Source organism: Phyllobates terribilis, unplaced genomic scaffold, assembly GCF_046119375.1.
Source record: "Phyllobates terribilis strain yellow unplaced genomic scaffold, ASM4611937v1 Scaffold_5__5_contigs__length_657084704, whole genome shotgun sequence".
NCBI lineage: Eukaryota > Metazoa > Chordata > Amphibia > Anura > Dendrobatidae > Phyllobates > Phyllobates terribilis.
The window spans coordinates 144,527,132-144,546,674 of record NW_027362765.1 but is presented as its reverse complement, the minus strand read 5'-3'; the positions used below and the strand labels follow the sequence as shown (position 1 = coordinate 144,546,674).

The 19,543-nt window shown below is 40.7% G+C and overlaps 1 protein-coding gene and 1 pseudogene across 2 annotated transcripts in view; one reads left to right on the top strand and one right to left on the bottom strand.

Annotated features, from left to right (window-relative positions):
• ASIC2 (acid sensing ion channel subunit 2) overlaps positions 1 to 19,543 on the bottom strand; it is a 999,936-nt gene that overhangs the window by 281,068 nt on the left and 699,325 nt on the right. The gene's annotated exons all lie outside the window — the stretch shown is intronic.
• LOC141151303 (U2 spliceosomal RNA) lies at positions 8,407 to 8,571 on the top strand (annotated as a pseudogene).

The following is a 19,543-nucleotide window of genomic DNA, read 5'->3' as shown; positions in this document are numbered from 1 at the left end:
GTACTTAAAGGGGCAGTAATTGTCACTTATATAAATTGTTTCTAATCACATCATTAAGAAAAGAACATAAATGAGAAAGGCTCATCTGCTATTGTTACTATATGTTTTGTTTATACATTTCTATGGAACGGAGGCAACTTTGTAATCAGTCTTGTTTAAAAATGTCCTCCCATTTTGTGTCTCCAGCTCTTATGCAGACCGATGCGTCTCTATGGTAACAAACCAACTCTGGAGTCTGGTTCTGATCATACTCCATTCTATCTGTCCCTTACTTCTCTCTAACCTTCTGAATGTATGTTAGGATAAAAATCAGATAAAGGAGGAGACTAAGACAGCAGAACCCAATTACATAGTTTGTTACCACCCAGAGATGCGCAGGTGCAGGAAAAATGGCCTCCTCTCTTCTTTAACTCCTTCATGACCCAGCCATTTTTAAGTTTTTTTTTTTCATTTTTTCCTTCCTTTTTTCCAATAACCATAACTTTTTTATGTTTCCGTCCACACAGCCGTGTGAGGGCTTGTTTTTTGTGGGACAAGTTGTACTTTTGAATGACACCATTGATTTTATCATGTGATGCACTGAATAGCGAGTAAAAAATTCCAAGTGCATTCAAATTGCAAAAAAAGCACAATTCCACAATTGTTTTTTGGGTTCTTATTCGCAATATTCACTAAACGGTAAAACTGTCCTGGCAATATGATTCTTCAAGTCAGTAAAAGTACGCAGATACCAAACATGTATAGTTTTACTTTTTATTTAAGTGGTGAAAAAAAAATCGGAAACTTGTAAGAAATTTTTTTTTTGCTTGTCTTGACATTTTTCGAGACCCAGAACATTTTCACTTTTCATGATACAGAGCTGTGTGAGGGCTTATTTTTTCACCCTGATCGTCTGATACCATTTACTGATACCATTTTGGGATAGATATGCCAAAAAAAAACATAATTCTGGGGTTTCGATTTTTATCTCATTACATCATTTATCGATCAGATTAATTTATTTTATACATTGATAGATCTAACTTTTACTAATGCAGCGATACAATGTATGTATATATATTTTTTGTTTTATTTTTAATGGGGAAAAAGAGGCTGATTTAAACTTTTGTGTTTTTTTTCATATTTTTAAAAACTTTTTTCCTCACTTTTTACTTTATTTAACAGTCCCCTTAGGGGACTGGAAGCTGCGATCGTCTGCATCAGCACTGCTATGTAAAGCAAAAATTACAATCTCCTATGAACGCCGGCCATGGGCTGGCTTTCACAGAAAGATCGTAATGACAGGCACGAGGATCTTCACCAGACTTCTGGCTGCCATGGCAACCCATCAGCGCCCCGCAATCATGTTTCAGGCACGCCGATGGGAGCGTAGAACAACGCAGCCCCCTGTTGGCACGTGTTAAATGCCAACAGGGATTGACAGCGGGATTCAAGAGGTTATCAGCCATGGGAGGAGCATTACTCCTCCGGCGGGTGTTAAAGGCACAAGACCGCTGATTAAATCATGTGCTTTTAACAGCCTCGGGTGGAGTAATGCAGTGAAAGATGCAGGCTCGTCTTGCAAGCCTGCATCAAAGCAGGGGCACAAATTTTGACGTTCAACTACGTCAAAGGTCGTGACGGGGTTAATGACTTGGTGTCTTTGGAAACCAGAAGTGGTTAAAAGACATTCAAAAGACAGAAAATGTGCACATCAAGTCATTTTTACATCAAAATGCATATGTTCATTCTTTTGAGTGGTTATTTAGTACTTTTTCAAAAGACGTCATGTGCACATACTCTAGTATTGAGTTTAAAAGTAGGTTTTCTAAACTAAACAACCTTATTAAGAAGATTGTTCAAAAGCATAAAGGTTCCATGAGCCAAACATAGAAGATGGATACATCTTGTAACTCCCTCCTCATCAAGGGTGTACATAGAAATGGGGCCCCATAGCAGAAGTCTTAATTGGAACAACCCAAAAAAACATTCTTTCTCTTTTATTTTCTCTTTTTTGAGCCCCTGAGTGTTCCCAAACACTAAGATACCCCCTTCTTAATCCCCATAAAGTATGATGCCAACAAAAAAGATCCTACCAAAGTATGATACCCCCACAGTGAATTCCTCCACAATACCCTCCACACACACAGTATGATGATCCTACAGTACCCCCACAACTCCTGCAAAGTATCACATCCCTGCATTTACCACAACACAGTATCATGGCCCCCTACATACACCATGGAGGACTCCACAGTCTCCTAAACACAGTATGGTGGCCCTCCACAGAATGTGATGACCCTCCATACAGTATAATGGCCTCCCCACACCTACACACAGTATGATGGCCCTCAAACAGCCCTTCAAACAAAATAATGGTCCCCACACAACCCTCCAAACAGTTTAATGGCCCTCCACATAGTCCTCCAAACAGTCTAATGGCATGATGGCTATAATGGACCCCACTCAACCCTCCACACTGTATAATGGCCCACATACAGTATATTGGCCGGAACATAGCCCTCCAAGCAGTCTAATGGCCTCCACATAGCCCTCCAAATAGTATAATGGCCAACACACAGTAGGATGGGCCAACACATAGCCCTCCAAATAGTATAACAGCCCCTACATAGCCGACCAAACAAAATCATGGCCCCCACATAGCTCTCCAAATAGTATAATGGCCCCACAATGTACTCATTGATTTAAAAAGATAAATATGCTGACCTCTTCCTGTTCCCTGCTCCTGTCTCTGCAGTGAGTGGTCTGAAGCACTGCACATCCAGGATGCACATACAGTTGAAAGTGTGATGCCAAGCAGGGGCCCAGTGCAGAAGTTGGCACCTGGCCTCCCCGACTCATGGGCCTCATAGTGGACCCATGGTCTGCCGCTATTAGTAGTACACCTATGCTACCAAAAGTGAGATGCTAGACTTACACACAGGCATACATCATTTCTCTATGTATGAACTAGCTGCATATATACACACTACGGTATTCAAGATCCATTGCTAGCAGCTCCTTTTACAATGGCCGACCAATGACATCCCAGATGTGATCGATGACCTCAACACAGTATGATGGCTCCCACAGTCTCCCACACACGATAAGATGGCCCCCACAGTCTCCCACACACAGTATGAAGGACCCCACGCAGTCCTCCCACACAATATGAGGCCTACCACATCCCTCCACACAATATAATGCCCTCACACAGCCCCCCATACAGTATAACGGCCCTTCATACAGTATAATATCCCCTACACAACCCTCCACACTATGATAGACCCCTCACAACCCTCTACACTGGCTAACGGCCCACACACAGTATAATGGCCTCCACTAGCACATCAAACAGTATAATGACCCCCCACATAGCCCTCCAAGCAGTATAATGATGCCCACATAGCCTTCCAAACAGTATAGAATCAGTATAAAAGCTGATAGCTCCCTCTTCCATCATTGCTTCCAGCTCTTTCTGCATCCAAGATGTAGATACAGTTCAAAGTATGATGCCGGGCGGGGTGGTCCCAGTGACAGCGCTAACTCATGGCCCCCCGACTCATGTGCTCCATAGCGGCTGTGTGGTCTACTACTATTAGCAGTACGTCACTGATTTCCAGAAGTGGTTCCTGCTTGAAAAAGTAAAGATTTTTAAACACTTCGAAAAACTCAGTATGAACAAACCTTAGTTGTATCTATTTAACTCTCATATAAGAAAAACATGTAAAAACATGAAATATAAATAGGAGGTGTACATATGCAATATTATAGTTTTTATTTCTCCGATATTTTAGAATTGATAGTCTTTGATTTGCATTCGCAGCTGAATTTTAATTATTAAGTGCGTGCTGCTGTTACCCAGAAGGTATACTTTCCTAACGATAAACCTACCTTCCCTCATGGGATGACTGTGTAATGTTCAGCTCCTCTCCCCGAGACATGCCTCCAGTTATCTCTCATAATGAGCTCCAGGAAGCCAAGGCTCCACATTTCAGTTTGTGTCAAATTCAGTATTGCGTGTATCATCACATTCACTCTCCATCGTCAAAAAAACATCTCTATTCACCGCTGACATGTCACGCGGGGCAAAGCTTCTTATTTGCATGTCTGCATCCAAAACCGGTGACTAAATTGGATACATTGCTCAGCATTTCCTTAGGCTGTAGTATTGATTTTAAGAATCTAGATTTTTTTAGGCTATAGAACTTGCCAGAAAAATATTGCTGTTAAATGAAAAAGTAAAAAAAAAATCTGCAGCTAATCAACCCGGCATGGCAATTTACAGAGTGTCAACTGTTTTGTGAGAGCAGCAGTCAAATCTTTTGGAGATGGTACTCACTCCAATTAACGATCTTCAGGAGCAGACAATGCAGACAGAGAGGCCAATATGATGAGGTACTAATTAAGCCCAGCTAGGAGGAATGATGCATTTGTATTTCCAATTTATTTAATTTCTAAAACTTAGAAAATATAATTGTTTCTTTTTAAAGGGAACCTGTCAGCAGCAGTTTTGAGTTTCTGACCCTACAAGCCTGCTTACAGAAGAAGACTTAGAGACCTGCCTAAACATACCCTTTTACAAAACCATCTCTAGATGGTATTTTACTCCAAATAAACTAGCAAAGGCTTTCCCAAACCAGTCTCCTCTTTGTTGGAGGGAATGCAGGCTCAAGGGAGATTTATTACAAATTCTATGGGCATGTTCCAAACTTCAACATTTTGGAAAGAAATAGCATTACTTATTAATGTAATAACAAGACAGAACATTATCTTACTTCCCCAAATGTTTTTGCTATCTTTAGATTTGGATATGGTAAATCCATCTTTGAAATATACACCACGTGCAGAATTATTAGGCAAATAAGTATTTTGATCACTTTGATACTTTTTATACATGTTGTCCTACTCCAAGCTGCATAGGCCTGAGAGCCAACTACCAAATAAGTAAATCTGGTGATGTGCATCTCTGTAATGAGGAGGGGTGTTGACTAATGACATCAACACCCTATATAAGGTGTGCTTAATTATTAGACAACTTCCTTTCCTTTGGCAAAATGGGTCAGAAGAGAGATTTGACGGGCTCTGAAAAGTCCAAAATTGTGAGATGTCTTGCAAAGGGATGCAGCAGTCTTGAAATTTCCAAACTTTTGAAGCGTGATCACCGAACAATCAAGCGTTTCATGGCAAATAGCCAACAGGGTCGCAAGAAGCGTGTTGGCTAAAAAAGGTGCAAAATAACTGCCCATGTATTGAGGGAAATCAAGCATGAAGCTGCCAAGATGCCATTCGCCACCAGTTTTGCCATATTTCAGAGCTGCAAAGTTACTGGAGTATCAAAAAGCACAAGGTGTGCGATACTTAGGGACATGGCCAAGGTAAGGAAGGCTGAAAAACGACCACCTTTGAACAAGAAACAAAAGATAAAACGTTAAGAATGGGTCAAGAAATATCTTAAGACTGATTTTTCAAAGGTTTTATGGACTGATGAAATGAGCGTGACTCTTGATGGGCCAGATGGATGGGCTAGAGGCTGGATCAGTAAAGGGCAGATAGCTCCACTCCGACTCAGACACCAGCAAGTTGGAGGTGGGGTACTGGTATGAGCTGGTATCATCAAAGATGAACTTGTGGGACCTTTTCGGGTTGAGGATGGAGTAAAGCTCAACTCCCAGACCTACTGCCAGTTTCTGGAAGACAACTTATTCAAGCAGTGGTACAGGAAGAAGTCGGTATCGTTCAAGAAAAACATGATTTTCATACAGGACAATGCTCCATTACATGCATCCAACTACTCCACAGCGTGGCTGGCCAGTAAAGGTCTAAAAGAAGAAAAAATAATGACATGGCCCCCTTGTTCACCTGATCTGAACCCCATATAGAACCTGTGGTCCATCATAAAATGTGAGATCTACAGGGAGGGAAAACAGTACACCTCTCGGAACAGTGTCTGGGAGGCTGTGGTGGCTGCTGCACGCAATGTTGATCGAAAACAGATCAAGCAACTGACAGAATCTATGGATGGAAGGCTGTTGAGTGTCATCATAAAGAAAGGTGGCTATACTGATCACTAATTTTTTTGGTTTTTGTTTTTGCATGTCAGAAATGTTTATTTCTAAATTTTGTGCACTGATAATGGTTTACCTGGTGAAAATAAACAAGTGAGATGGGATTATATTTGGTTTTTATTAAGTTGCCTAATAATTCTGCACAGTAATAGTTATCTGCACAAACAGATATCCTCCTAAGATAGCCAAATCTAAAAAAAAACCACTCCAACTTCCAAAAATATTAAGCTTGGATATTTATGAGTCTTTTCGGTTGATTGAGAACATAGTTGTTGATCAATAATAAAAATAATCCTCTAAAATACAACTTGCCTAATAATTCTGCGCACAGTGTATACTAATTCACGTTTCTCTAGTGGCTAAAAATGCCATTCCCACAATTGAAGATATTGTACACAAAATAACTTCATAATTTTTATGAGAGGAGCCACGCCATATCAAACAATTACTATAAGAGATGGGTACTCTGGATTAACTTTTCCTCTAATTAGCTAAGTTTTGTTGAAGACCTTGACCACTTTCTGAAATTGTTACTTACTAATATTGTTATGTTTGATCCTTAATATTTTATGTCTAATATTACAGTATATTTGTTTCGTAATACTTTCGTATTCTCCTCTGTAAAGTTTTGTGATTTTACTTTAAACTTATGTTCACAAAAATGTTAAACCCTATTAGTATATTTCAAATTTAATATTATAACCACTGTTAATAATATTATTACAATATTGTTATTATTCTCCTATTCTTCCCTCTATTCTCTACTTTCATCTTCCCTAAGTTTACCAAATAAAGATCAACTTTCTTTCCTTCCCATACCCGTACCCTTTCCCCTTCTAACCGTTTATAACATTTTAATGAAATGACTGGAATTAAACATACCCATGCAGGCTTTTTGTCGCTGCCATAACTTTTGAAATAAAGGGTGTGTTCACACTGCATCTATTTCTCCTGGTCGAAAATATCTATTTTTCAAGTAGAAGACGCTTCAGGAAACTACTATACTTTTCTCCGGAGTTTTGTAAACCTGAAGTATGATTTGTTTGTGATTTATTATTTTTACAATCATTTCCTGAGTTTCTCTGTCGACTTTTATTGCATGTTTTTCCTGTCTTTTCTAAACATTTTTTGATTTCCATAAAAAAATGAAAATGCTAGCATTTTTTGCAATGCACATCCATCCCTATTGATTTGAATAGGGGGTGGATGTACAATACCCGGCTGCGGTTACGATTAGTAGACGGAGCAGCTCCATAACTTAGCACTTCCTGCTGCGGCCCGCACCGAAAACAGCTGATTGGCGGGGGGGCTGGTAGTCACTCCCCCACTGATCAAGACATTGATGTTAAAGTAGCGGTCAACCTCTTCAAAAGTCTAAATAGCAAGTCATTTTTGCATAGAAATTAATATGTCAATTCTTTTTGAATTTTTTTAGCATTTCTTTTTGAGCCGTTTCTAGCAGTGACAAAATACCCAAAGTTTCATTCCACTATCTGCTGCTCCTGCAAGTGCATGAGAGGCAGCTATTAACCCTAAAGTGCTTTTCCGACTCTGTAGTCAGCGCTACATGAGACTTCCCCATTGGTTGCTATGGCGGGCTTTTGGTTGGAAGATACAGCAGTCTCTCAAAAGCAGAGTGGAGGGGTGGGGGAGCGATCACTGCAGCGACTGAAGAGCACTTCAGAGTTTGGGATTGTCTATGGTGCACTTGAAGGAAAGAGTGGCAGTCGAATGAAACTTATGTTTAGTCATCTCTCTTATCTATCCCTGTCTACAGTTTTGCAAGGTCAGGTACCCTTTAATGCCAGGGATGTATTTGGCAAGTCTTGTTGGTAGTCATACAAATAACCTCTTCAAGGAAGAAGAGGACTTGAACTCTAGTTCCCCTTATTGAATGTAGCAATCCTAAAAGTCAATATCAACCCTTTAATGAGCAGTGCCACATGCTTAAGGTAATTAGAAAAGAGTTGAACGCTTTTTCCTTTCTAAAGAGGCTATTTGCATATGTAATTTCCCAAAGGAGCATTGCATGGACTCTAAGCCTCCTTACTCTTGGCACTCTCCACAAGGAGAAACGTTCCCTCTTAGACCTCTTGTTGGTGGTCTACACAGACTTTGTTTCAGTAATTGCAAACAAAGGTGTTTATTAAAGCTTCAAAACTTAAATGAAAAATCTAATCCTAACATGTGCCAAGTGTATTTCCATGTGGCATGGATTTCTAAGGGCATAAGGTTCTGAGTGAAACTGCTATGTGTTTGGTTTCACCTGATGAGGTGGATTCTCAGAAGCCCTTGGTCCAGATGAGCAGTTTTTTTGCATTGTTCAGCAATGTTGACAGATTAGTGCAACATAGGCTATAGACACTCTCGGCCTTTTGGCTAAGATCAAGTGTAGTATCTTTCGAAAGGGCAGCTAGTAGATTGATACACTCTTTTCCGGGCCTTTTGACCTTATGATGGGGAATTTTCAAATTCCCGGTCAAAGGTCCAGGCAGTATTACACTGTAAAATCTTCACAATTTATATATTTATTATATTTTTGTCAATGTGCGTCACCTTTACATGTGTATCCACTGTGCCACTAGGATTTTGAGGCTGGAAGTAAGATTGGGTCTCCTTTGGCTTCGGCTAAAGGAGACTTTTTGTCCCTGTCGCTTTGGCCTTCTGGCTCGGAGGGATGGGGAATGGTTTGGGGGACCCTTCTCCTTTTGGAGAGGGTTTTTAGAGACCCTTCTCCTTTTGGAGAGGGTTTTAAGAGACCGGCATCCTAGTGCACTTTTTTGTGGCACTTGATCACTTTTTTAAGCGCACTCGGGTTTAGATAGGAATTCGGGCTTTAAATAAAAAAAAAAGTAGGCCGTAGAGACTGGTTAACAGACGGTGAAGTAGAGTTGTAGTCCACTAGGAAGCCAAACACTCAGTAAAGAGACAGATTAAGCAGGTTTGAGAGAACAGTATAGCAGAGTAGAATCAGTAATGTGGCAATGCAGAGAATGTCAAGGAGTCTGGAGTAGCACAGATCCAGTGGCAGTCACAGTTAGAAATGGATCCCTGTGCATTAACAGTTTATCGGCCCTTTGCAGTTCAATAGCTTTATCTATGACAGAAGCTATTTGCTGCTTTAGAGGTAGATGTAGCCCCCTTACTTCTTGGACTTCTGTGCTGCTGCACAGGTTGGACCAATGGTATGTCAGCCCTTGCACAGACCAGTGATATAGTAGAACTGAGTAGGTCAGGAGACTCTGTGCATTGATGTAACAGAGCTTAGTGGCTTAGAAGAGCTGAGTAAATCAGAATACTCAATGTTGTGATGTAGCAGAGTTGAGTGAGATAGTATAGATGGGTATGTCAGGTGTCAATGTAGAGCTGAACAGCAGAGTTGAGGGATAACCCAGTGATGTAGCAGAGCTGGGTATGTCAGCTGGAACAATGTAGAGCCCAACTGCAACATTTAACAATGTAGCGGAGCCCAGCAAGGATGCACTCTACCTGAATACTCAGATGACATGCTGCAGCTAGAGATGCCCTATAAGGTGTGACCTCAGAGGTTCCTCGGAGGAACATAATGAGCTCGCCTGAGCAGGAGAATCACAGAGGCGCTGGTGCTGAAGCCGGGAGAGATGAGTAACACTATGTCTGCACTCCTTATACCTATGTCCCTATGTGCCAACCATTGTTCAGAAATTTGAGGCACTTAAAGAAAAAAAATGTTTTATGAAGCTGTAATCTATAGCAGTGATATATTTCCTACAACAGCTCTCAACACAACAAAGAGCTGCATTTTATACAGAAAGAACAAAAATTCTATGCTTCATGAATCCTATCTGCTCACAGACAATAAGTAATGATTCTGTCCTCTGTTTAAAAGAACAATTCTGTAACTACAATTTGTAGAGTTACGACAGTAGAAAGAAATATCTTGTACTGCCGAGATTCTTCTCTTCATGAAACACATCACTTCCTGTCTCCTTCTATAAAGAATAAACTCTCTCATCTGTCTTGGCGAGTATCGATCTTCTTCGAGAAACACGTCGGCATGTCCACAGATGGCCCCAGGATTTAGAAAAAGATTAATAATGGTTCATATGACATGGTTGTCCACTCATCGACTTTGTACTTAACCCGCTCATTGGTGGTGGAGTCTGGAAAGAATTACTGGGCATAGGAGATTCTGCCATTGATTTTATCTAAAGGGTTAAGGATAATTAACTTACAATCTATTAAATTAGCGTTTATGCCTCCCGCTATTTTAGAGACAGATAATTCAAATTCCCAATGAACTACAATTTGTCTTCTTTGTGGTGTGTGGTTTCTTCCATGAAAGGATGATCTTATTATCTAGCTTACATGATAAAGACCTTTACCAGAGGCTCCCCTTAGAATACAAGGAAATTCTTTTAACCTTCCGCAAATACAGATCTTAACACATGCTACAAAATTAACAATTTAAACTTTGCCATATATAAAATGCAAGACATGACAGGCAAGGCATTTTTAGAAATTACTGTTCTTGGTGATTTGCGTCAAGATTTTAAAGAGGTCTTTATGCATTTTTAAGACTTTTTCATTGTTGGCGTTCTGACCTTTAAGACCCTAATAGATGTCCAACTCAGGCCCGCGGGTCAAATCTGGCCTGAAGTGTAATTATATTTGGCCTGCGAGAAAATATCAAATGTCTACTAGAGCTGTCCTGCAGGTAGACAGCACATGCACTGCTAATACTACAAATCCCACGTTTCTGGTCCAGCACGCTCCCTGGTTACTACAAGGCTGTTTACAGCATGCCCCACAGTAATTTGCTCCCCAGCTATGACGCTCTTCCTGACTGGCATTCACCAGAGCCGGAAGTTCCCTCCTCTTCTCCCTACATCAGAGCGCACTCCAGTTGTGCTCTCCCATAGACCTCAGCTCCAACTACCTTCTATCTCCTCCATAAGGCACAGGTATGGTATTGAGCCGATGCGCTCATGCCATGATTTATTTTATTGCTCTATTTGGTCATGTATTCTCCATTTTTGTTTTTTTTGTGCATTGTTACCCTCTCCCTATGTATTGAGTTCTTACCCTTTTTGTTCACTCCTTACCATCTTGACTCTGTGAATATTATGGTTTCAGTGATGTTTAGGTCCTTCTGATGTTCTCTACTTCCCTATATTTCCCTCTATTTTTGAGTTACCACACCCTTTGTGCTCCCCTGTATACCACTATGTACCATCCCCCAAATCCAAACTTCTCCTGCAGTATTGTTTTTTTTTCCTAACCTAGGCAGATACATCCAACCCATCCCCCTTTTTTTCTGCTGTGATTAATGTTATAAATATCAAGGTTGGCCCAGACCTTTGTCCAAGTTTTTAATTTTGCCCCACTGTGTATTTGAGCTTGACATCCCTGCCCTAAGTGATCCTGGGGACGAGAAAAGTTTAATGCCTTTATTGTCTTTTCCTGCATAAAGGCATCCTGTCTTCCCACTGTGCAGGAGACCACAGCATCGCAACATTTAAGTGAAGGAGGCTGGCTGAGGAAATCCACTGTGCAATGAAAGTCAAGGTTGATTTGTTCAAATAGTTCTACATTTCGAGAACTGTATTAAAAGAAAATTAAATGTGAACGAAAAGCCAGACTGCTGGGAACAGAAAACCTAACCAAACCCCCCATTAATGGAACTACTCTTCCATGGGTTAGTAACATCCCTTTAATTGAGACACAGATATAGATGAACTCTTTAATGGTAGAAGTCGACCATAGCTTTGATCAACTGGGTAGGACGACCCCAGCCTGGAAACCCAGCGTGAAACTCTTGATGATCCCCCATGTGCCAAGATCACCTCCCATTGTGACTTCCCATGCCAAACAACCTATAAATAGGAAAAAACTGTTATAATTTCTCCTATTCTATTATTATATGTATTGTATACATATAAAATCGTAACATCCAAACATATACGAATCCGAAAGATGAAATCAACCAAACTCTCACACAATGGATCTGAAAAAAGGGGTAGAAGGGTAGGAAAGGGGATCCCACCAAGTTGGCCCTACTTAATAAACCTCAAACAAGCTGACCCAAGGAACATCACTTCACTTTAAAAAGGCTTAACCCAAGCCTGCCTGGGAAGAATATGGTACCGGACCATTATTCACATTTCTTTTAACCCTTACACAATCCTTTTACTCTAACACTGTCCCTGCAGTCAGTCGCCCCCAACTTAGGCATCGTCATGTTGATAATGCAAATAGTTGCCATTGCTAGTAGAAGGGGTGTGGATGCATCTTTTACATTTGTCCACCCACCCTTTTTTTTTTTTAAGAAAGATGGAGTTCTCCTTAAAGAGACCTGCTAAGGCAATGCTCTGTTGGAGAAAAGTTTACAAACTAGAAGGAAAGAGAATACTACTACTAAGAGAATACGATTTTCTCTTTCGTTCAGCGAGAAAGCTAATTTGCAGCTATTTAGAGAAGTCTCGGTAGCGGAGGGCATTTATCATCAAAAAGGTTATCCAATTATTTAAAAAATAAAATGGATCAGTCACAAATGTTCCAAAATACAAAAATGCTCACCACTTCAATCCCTTCAACTCAGTGCAGGCACTGAGGATTGCGGTGGTCTTTGTTTAGGGGCTGCCAGTGATGACGTGTCATACCTCTATGTGACCATTGCAGCCGATTAGTGGCCTCAGTGGTCATTGATACTGACATCACTGCTTAATGATCCGCTAAGGTGGAGATTGAAATGGTAAATACTTTTTCTTTGTTATTTTAGAATATTTATGGATTCTTTTAATTTTTAAACTATTAAACTGTTATATAACCTCTTTACTTAATCCCCTCCTCGGCTTGGGCACCATTATATATATGTTATATACATACTGTACGTGTAAGGAAAAATATTGAAGGCTTGAATAAAGCCAAGTCTATATGTCCAACATTCACAGTTCAGACTGGCTACCAGTCTTCTGACCCAAACTAAAAAGACTCATATATGCCTATGAGGTTGTTAAGCTCAGGCCACAGCCATACAAGGACGTGAATGTCGTAGATCTGGATTCGTCATCCGACAGCTGGGGAAGTTAAAGGGAATCTGTCAGGAGTTAAAACACTGAATTCAGCTATTTGTCACATATCAAGCTGTTTTTTACTTACACTGAAAGTTTTATCACTATGATATTATCATTGCTGTGACTAGCTGAAGCAGTGGATACTCATCCAACTCCGCCCCTTCTGTGACAAGCAGCTCACTGTCTACAGACTATGTACATACAGAGCCTGGTGGAGGCGGGGTTTGCTTTCTCAGCTCTGCTTCATGCTAAATCTAAAAACTCTGATTGTGTCAGAGCTGCTGCACCCAGCAACCTAAGTGATACATTGTTGGATTCAGAGTCTTTTTGCCTACATCATGCTGATGTCAGTTGAGGTAGCAAAAACTTGCTTTAAAGAGGTTATCCGGGACTTTTGTTTTTTGTCCCTATTGGACAAAACTTACAGGCAGGTAGTTGCTAACTACCTTCATGCGACGATCTCTGTCAGCTCAGTGTGGTCATGGACCATTCCTGCTGGTGAATCTCCTACTTCCTTTGACCTCCTTCTCTTCCACTCTGCTCTGCCGACAAGGCGTCACTGCAAATATCATGCTGATTGATAGCCGGCTCCCCACTGCTAAACTACAGGGAAACGGCTGTCAATCATTATGATGTCGGCAGTCATGCCCCATACACAGAGCAGAGCGGAAGAGAAGGAGCTGCTCTGTTGATTTGAGGTAAAAGGAAGCAAAAAAATTGGCAGATTCCAGAGTCAGAAGACATCGTTGCAGGGCAGAATAGGCAGGTGGTTAGCAACTACCTGCCGGTAATTTCTCATAGGGAAAAAAACTCCCAGATAACCCTTTAAGGTTAGAAAAGGGCAATGTATTAAATGCCAGATGAGCAGGAGTCACTTTTTGTAAGTGGCTCACAACTTTGGCTAATAGATGGGGTCCTAAGTAAGGGGTGACCTTCTAAGCAGTTCATATATAGGACATGTGGAAAGGGATAGTCACGAGGAATAATATAAAAATCTATCGTATAAATGCAAAAATCAGACTGAAGTGACCATAGTAAAATACTTCCAGCTTGTCTCTATATATGGATCCCACAGTTTCTCATTAGTTATTAGCTGGAAGTGAGGTAGCATGCTTTATTGATTTGCACATTATTCTATACTCAGAAGAACCATTCACAATTTCTACAGTCATATATTAACTCATAATGTAGTATTGAAAAACCAAACTTTCCCCAGCGCTGTGTGACTGGCAGCACAGATTGGCAAGCCCTGTGCTCTTTCTCCTGGCTGTAGATATTTTTATTTATTGCTGGTGTGCATAAAGGAGACAGCTGCAGTTTCTGCTCCTATTTGTCTAGATTGAGAAGTACAGCCGTCTATAAAAATGGCCATTAATCTTTCCCAGCTCATACACCTCTCTCAGCATCCCCCGAGCGTCTAGCATAGTCACCCCTATCAATGTAATTGGGGGGAAATTTACAGTCTCGCATCACCTTGTGCTTTGATTCTCCTGAAGTATTTATTCTCAGAGTGACGGACAATGAACCTGCAGAGCATCGCATTAACCTGCAGAGCCACGTAACACTATTGGGAGCGCTAGATTAACTCCGCATAATGCCAATGGCGATATCTAAAATATTCTATTAATACATATGAATGGGAGCTGTGTGCACTCAATGTGTTAAATGTCTTCAAGATTTTCTTATTGTAGATTGTTTTATTCTATTTTCTTGCCTGAGCTGCTGTTGACAGTCCATAAATCACATGGACCATAGACAGCAATAGATTGGAGATGTTCATTGACATTTATGGGAGAATGTTGTGAGCGTGTTCTCTGATCTGTGCAGAGGACATTGTGCAGGGAGTGGGAGAAGGTGAGCTGTGTCCATCAACTACTGTGAGTGGTGAATGCTGTGTTATCTACACATAGGGGTTACGTTTTATTGTAATTCTGCCTATGATGATAAAGAGACTAGTAAGAAGTGATCTCTATAGAACAGGACATGTCAGTCTAGTATCAAGGTCAGTGGCCAGAGGAAAACCAGAAGATCAAGACTTTTTAACATAGAAAATTTAAAAAAAAACTAAAATTAATTTAAAATGTGTTTAATATTAAAAGTATTAAAGAGAATCTGCCACCAGGTGTTTGCAACACCACCTGAGAGCAGCATGATACAGGGGAAGAAACCCTGATTCCAGCAATGTGTCACTTACTGAGCTGCTTCCTGCAATTTTTATAGCGTAACTGTTTTATCTGCTGCTGATCTAGCAGTTCTCTGAATGCTGAGCTCTGTATAACACCACCCACATCACTGATTGGCAGCTTTCTGTGTACACTGTGCATAGGCAGAAAGCTTTGATTCAGTGGTGGGAGCGGGATTATGCAGAGCTCATGAATATGGAGGACTACAAAGCAGCAGCTTTACTATTTTATCAAAACTGCAGCGAGTAGCCTCTACAAGCTAAATACATTGGCAGCAGAAATCTCTCGCCTGACCTGAGAGTTTGCTACGACGTAGCAGTAAAGGTAAAACCTAGCAGCAGTCTGGCCAGAGGTTTTGCAAAAATGTCATTATCTCTGTAAGCAAAACAATGATCAGACTTTGGGTACTGATCTAATTTCCATTAAGGTGACTCTCATCAGAAAAAAATTGATATTCTATGTAATAAAATGGCTGATTGAGTCTTCCACTTAGGCCTCGTTCACACGTTCAGTATTTGGTTAGTATTTTACATCAGTATTTGTAAGACAAAACCAGGAGTGGGTGATAAATACAGAAGTGGTGACGTGTTTCTATTACACTTTTCCTCTGATTGTTCCTCTCCTGGTTTTATCTTACAAATACTGATGTAAAATACTGACCAAATACTGATAGTGTAAAAGTGGCATTACACTCCTTCTGGCTCATTGAGAAGAGTCATAAGAGGAGAAATCCGCCTTGATGATGTCCATGTATGATGAGTATACTACAGCTGCAGGATCATGCTGTGGGGGAATTTTGCTGAACTGACAGAGGATGGTGCTGTGTTCATTGTTGGAGTTTGTTATTACTGTGCTGTGGGACCTTTTTGTTTTGTTTGTGCCCAGTTTCTCCACCGTATTGTGATGAATAGGATAATGGTTGCTGTATGCCCCATTTACTCCTATAATGATAGTGAGTATTGGTGATTCTGCGTATTTTTTCCTTATATCAAAGAGCTCATCTACTTCTAAGGTTTTCTATTTCAGAAAATCAAAGAACTAAATCTTGGTTCACAAACCTTTTCTGATCTCCAAAGACAAGATCAGATGACTGAATGTATGGCCTTTGAACAAATCTGGAACATAGGTATTTATACGGAGCCTAATAGAGTTTCTTATTATATATTTTCATGGGACAGAACATAATTTTGGCACCGTCAACTAGTCAACTGATTACCATAAATGGTGGCCGCAATTGGCAGAAGCACTGTCTGCGTAGCATAATAATGTCTTATCTCTTAAGGATGCCAGGTTTGGAATGGAATTTAAAAAATCTGCACAAATAAGACAAGAATAAACTGAGACCTTACAGAAAACTGACCCTGCCCAGAAACATGTCATCAATGTCCTTATTACGTTGTTCCATGCAAGGAGCGAAACAAACAAGGAGCTCAGCGACAGTATCATAAGGTTCATCAGTCACACATTCGGTAAAATATCAAACGCCTCTCCAGAGGAAGGCTTTCAAGATAATGGCACAAGATTTGTAAAAGGTTATAGCAACTTTCTGTGACAGATCATTACGGAATATAGATTCACTTTTGAAAAAGGAACCTAGGGAAATAAGTGCTTCTTTATCTGTCCGATTCAAACACTTAAAACGGTTCTCATGGTCATAAGGAGGTCCTAAGAGGTGCATGTAAGAAATTTACTGCATTCAGGAAAGGCTGTGATTGCTTGATGGTAAAAGGGAAAAAATGAGAAATATAAACCCTAGTCCTATGGAAGAACAATTATGCATGTAAGAGGAATCAAAAACTTTATCTGGTCATGAATTTTCATGGTCATCACAACATCAACTAGAACTGTTTAAAGAGAACCTATCACTTGCTCAAAAACATGTTAAATACCTTGTAAAAATCCCTGAACTCCCCTGATTTTGCCACTCCTTTACGTTTTGCCTTGCATCACTCCGTTGCAGAAATATTCACATCTGCTGCTTTTGGAGCTTAGTATGTGAAATTTCTGCTTGTAGTGCAACTAGACGTTTCTTCAGAGGTTTCTCTAGGGATGTGTGCTTTTACTCATCCTTCTCAAAAGATGCAAATCACAGCTCAACAACTGATCTAGCAGTCTCAGACAAGGCCAAGCTGAGCCATCCCCAAAAAAAACTTATACAGGGGGTACTGTTTTGATAGTGTAGCAACTCACCTGGGAAAAATAGGTAACACACTTAAAAATTGCAACTGACACTGCCGGTTCCTGTATAGACTAGAGATCCTGACCCGCAGTCGCTAGTGGTTCCTGCATGAGCTGAGATAGCCCTAACCACAGATTAGACGATGGCAACCTATGCTGCCTGAAAGGCCATAGATCGCTTCACATTCCTCCTACGGAACCGGAGGGCAGAACAGAGACCAAATTACCTACAGAAGGGAAAGTGTGCTGAAATAGAAAGAGATCCCAGATTGAGTAAAACAAACCACAAAATACAAAATAAAGGATTAAGTATGTACTGTTAGAGTACATGCTGTCTAATTCCTAAAAAGAAACAGAAGATAGGTGTAGGGTAAAAAAACATAAACAGCAGAGAGATAAACCCTAGCTGGTCTTTTACTGACTAGCTTAAATTACAGCAGTATGACTGGACATCCAAATTATTATTATTATTATTATTATTCATTATTATAGCGCCATTAATTACATGGCGCTGTACATGTGAAAAAGGGGTATATGCAGCAAACAATAAATATAACAGTTTGAACAAAAACAAGTCAGAACCCTGCCCGTGATGGTTCACAATCTAGAAGAGGGGGGGGGGGGTGAGGATACAGTAGGTGAGGTCACAGCTGGTCGTGCAGCAAGGGTTAGTGCAGGTTGTTGGTTTTTCGGAAGAGGTAGATCTTTAGGTTCTTTTTGAAGGTTTCCACAGTAGGCGAGAGTCTGATATGTTGGGGTAGAGAGTTTCAAAGTAGGAGGGATGCACGGGAGAAATCTTGTATGCGATTGTGAGAAGAGGAGATAAGAGGGGAGTAGAGAAGGAGATCCTGTGAGGATCGGAGGTTGCGTGCAGGTGGGTACCGAGAGATTAGATCACAGATGTATGGAGGAAACAGGTTGTGGATGGCTTTGCATGCCAGGGTTAAGGTCTTGAACTTGAGTCTCTGGGCAATGAGGAGCCAGTGCAGGGATTGGCAGAAGGGAGAGGCAGGGGAATAGCAGGGGGAAGGGTGGATTAGTGGGGCAGCAGAGTTTAGGATAGATTGTAGGGGTGCGAGATTGGTAGAAGGGAGGCCACAGATCAGGAGTTTGCAGTAGTTGAGGCGGGAGATGATGAGGGCGTGCACTAGAGTTTTTGCAGATTCATGCTTGAGGAATGTACGGATCTGGGAAATATTTTTGAGTTGGAGTCAGCATGAACTGGAAATGAGACTATCACCAGCAGGAAATTCCAGCAAAGGGGAAAGTATATAAAGCCACACTCAAAAGGTGATAGGGCAGACAAATGAGTAAATGAAAACACCTGTTACCCTAAAAATACAGAAGCAAGGATAACAGAAACTAAACACATGGAGAAAATGTGTATAACAGAATGAATTTAAAGGGATTTTCCAGTTAAAAGAGTTTATCTCATTGGTTATAAGTGTATAATTGCTAGTGGGATTCCCATCAAACCCGCACGTGAATGGGTCATATATGACCACTACTCCATGGGTACTTCTATGGGACTGACAGAGCGGCTATCTTTAATGTTTAAACAAACTATACATATTTTATTAAAGTGATTGTTCCATTTCATAAAGTAATGACATACCACCAGGGTATCATTGTATGATCAGTGGTGGTCCAGCCTTGAGACTTCCACTGATCCCGCGAATAATTTAGCACTGTGGTCTCTTCACCAGCCACTGCACAGAGGAACTACCGCCCAGCTCCAAGTGATGGGGGCCAGCTCTAGTTTCCTGTACTTGGAAGGTAGAAAAAGTGAGGAGGATTGGAGGTTTTGGGGGTCCCAGAGATCGATCGTCAACTAATCATAATATTTTCACATACTAACCCCATTCCTATATTTGTATAAAGGTGGAACCATTTAAAATAAGAGATATAATAGGAGAGCGAGCTGCAGAATGAAGAAGACAGCTGCCACAGACAGAGGACACAGAGAAAACAAAGCATGCTATCTTCAAGGTGAGCAGGTTGTAGAGAATAAAGACTGATAGTAAGAGTCCACAGAGAGGGATTCACATCCTGGTGGGAAGTACAGACAAATCAAAATTGC